This window comes from Oratosquilla oratoria, chromosome 12 (assembly GCF_046742065.1).
Source record: "Oratosquilla oratoria isolate Oo_2021 chromosome 12, ASM4674206v1, whole genome shotgun sequence".
In the NCBI taxonomy this organism is placed as follows: Eukaryota; Metazoa; Arthropoda; class Malacostraca; order Stomatopoda; family Squillidae; genus Oratosquilla; species Oratosquilla oratoria.
Window position 1 is genome coordinate 54,049,113 of NC_134788.1, and position 3,037 is coordinate 54,052,149.

The 3,037-nt window shown below is 28.2% G+C and overlaps 1 protein-coding gene across 1 annotated transcript in view; it reads right to left on the reverse strand.

Moving 5' to 3' along the window:
* The window catches only part of LOC143030397 (uncharacterized), a 71,985-nt gene that overhangs the window by 7,681 nt on the left and 61,267 nt on the right, over positions 1–3,037 (reverse strand). The gene's annotated exons all lie outside the window — the stretch shown is intronic.

Below are 3,037 nucleotides of genomic sequence, written 5' to 3' on the forward strand. Positions count from 1 at the left end.
ACACAAACATATGTATGCATATATGTATATATATATACAAATGTTTATATATTTATACTTTGTACAGTAATCGTAACATTAGTAATTGCACTAGAAACCCACTATTATTTGGATTTAACAATTTCGTTATTTTCCTTTTCATAAATCCAAATAATAGTGGGTTTTTAGTGCATATATATATACATATATAAAATCTTTGGCTGCGAAACGTTATTACGTAAAACAAACTCACTATATGCTGTGTACTTTAAATTTATAGTTCCCCCTAAACAGATCTTAATTACTCTGTTTTGAAGCTAAAAGATTAAATCCTGATTTAATGAAGCGAGATATTTAATTTGGAAGATGGGAAAAAGTTGATGACGAGTGAAAAATATTTTGTGAAAAAGCGAGAGTTTCATTTCGAATTGATTGCTTAAGAAATTAGAAGTGTTAAGTTTGAAAATAATGGCTAGATATGCTCAAACAAAAAAAAAAGAAAGAAAAAAAGTCATTCTGACTCTTCCCTCTCTCTCTCTCTCTCTCTCTATATATATATATATATATATATATATATATATATATATATATACTCGTGGGCTTAAAAAAGAAATATATATACATATATATATATTTATATATATATATATATATATACACAAACATATGTATGCATATATGTATATGTATATAAATGTATATATATATACACATAAACATATGTATGCATATATGTATATATATATATATATAAATGTATATATATTTATACTTTGTCCAGTGATCGTAACACATTAGTAATTGCACTAGAAACCCACTATTATTTGGATTTAACAATTTCGTTATTTTCCTTTTCTTAAATCCAAATAGTAGTGGGTTTTTAGTGCATATATATACATATATAAAATCTTTGGTTGTGAAACGTTATTACGTAAAACAAACTGACTATATGCTGTGTACTTTAAATTTATAGTTCCCCCTAAACAGATCCTAATTACTCTGTTTTGAAGCTAAAAGATTAAATCCTGACTTAATGAGGCGAGATATTTAATTTGGAAGATGGGAAAAAGTTGATGAGTTAAAGATAATTTGAGAAAAAGCGAGTGTTTCATTTCGAATTGATTGCTTAAGAAATTAGAAGTGTTAAGTTTAAAAATAATGGCTAGATATGCTCAAAGACTTGTGTCATTCTGACTCTCTCCCTCTCTCTCTATATATATATACTCGTGGGCTTAAAAAAGAAAATATATATATATATATATATATATATACAAATGTTTATATATATATACTTTGTCCAGTAATCGTAACACATTAGTAATTGCACTAGAAACCCACTATTATTTGGATTTAACAATTTCGTTATTTTCCTTTTCATAAATCGAAATAATAGTGGGTTTTTAGTGCAATATATATATATATATATATATATATAAAATCTTTGGCTGCGAAACGTTATTACGTAAAACAAACTCACTATATGCTGTGTACTTTAAATTTATAGTTCCCCCTAAAAAGATCCTAATTACTCTGTTTTGAAGCTAAAAGATTAAATCCTGACTTAATGAGGCGAGATATTTAATTTGGAAGATGGGAAAAAGTTGATGAGTTAAAAATATTTTGAGAAAAAGTGAGTTTCATTTCGAATTGATTGCTTAAGAAATTAGAAGTGTTAAGTTTGAAAATAATGGCTAGATATGCTCAAAGACTTCATTCTGACTTTCCCTCTCTCTCTCTATATATATATATATACATACATACTCGTGGGCTTAAAAAAGAAATATATATATATACATATATGTATATATATATACAAACATATGTATGCATATATATATGAATAAATGTATATATATTTATACTTTTTCCAGTAATCGTAACACATTAGTAATTGCACTAGAAACCCACTATTATTTGGATTTAACAATTTCGTTATTTTCCTTTTCTTAAATCCAAATAATAGTGGGTTTTTAGTGCATATATATACATATATAAAATCTTTGGCTGTGAAACGTTATTACGTAAAACAAACTCACTATATGCTGTGTACTTTAAATTTATAGTTTCCCCTAAACAGATCCTAATTACTCTAAAAGATTAAATCCCGACTTAATGAGGCTAGACTTTTAATTTGGAAGATGGGAAAAAGTAGTTAAAAATATTTTGAGAAAATGCGTGCGTTTCATTTCGAATACATTGCTTAAGAATTTAGAAGTGTTAAATTTGGAGATAATGGCTATTTTCCTTCTTTTCTTAAATCCAAATAATAGTGGGTTTTTAGTGCATATATATACTATACATATATAAAGTCTTTGGCTGCGAAACGTTACGTAAAAAAAAAACTCGCCATATGCTATGTAATTTAAATTTATAGTCCCCCCCTAAACAGGTCCTAATTACTCGTTTTGAAGCTAAAAGATTAAATCCAGACTTAATGAGGCTAGATGTTTAGTTTGGAAGATGGGAAAAAGTTGAAGTTAAAAATATTTTGAGAAAAAGCGAGGGTTTCATTCCGAATCGATTGCTAAGAAATTAGAAATGTCATGTTTGGAAATAATGGCTAGATGGAGAGAGAGAAAACTCATCTCTATAGATATATATACTCGTGGGCTCAAAAAAAGAAAAATTAATATAAATATAGTTGATGACGAGGCGAAAATATTTTGAGGTAAAGAGAGGGCTTCATTTGGAATTGGTTCCTTCAGAAATTACAAGTGTTAAGTTAGGAAATAATGGCTGGATATACTCGTGGACTTGGGGGAGGGGGCGAATGAAAGTCTTTCCCAATCCCCAAGTACTATCTATTCGTCATCAATTTTTTGAATGTCATATCTCATGATTTCACAATTATATAACTAATGATTCGCATACTAGTCTGACTTTGCACTTAGCGACAAGGGTATTTATTTATTTTATTTATTGTATTCTGTCTTTTAAAAGATTAAAAGGTGGAGAACATGCACCTTTTTTTCTGGGGGGGGGGGTGAAATGTCACTCCCACGGGCTTTGTTTCAGCCAATATTGTACGTAGATCATCAGGTATAAACAACAATGTCCA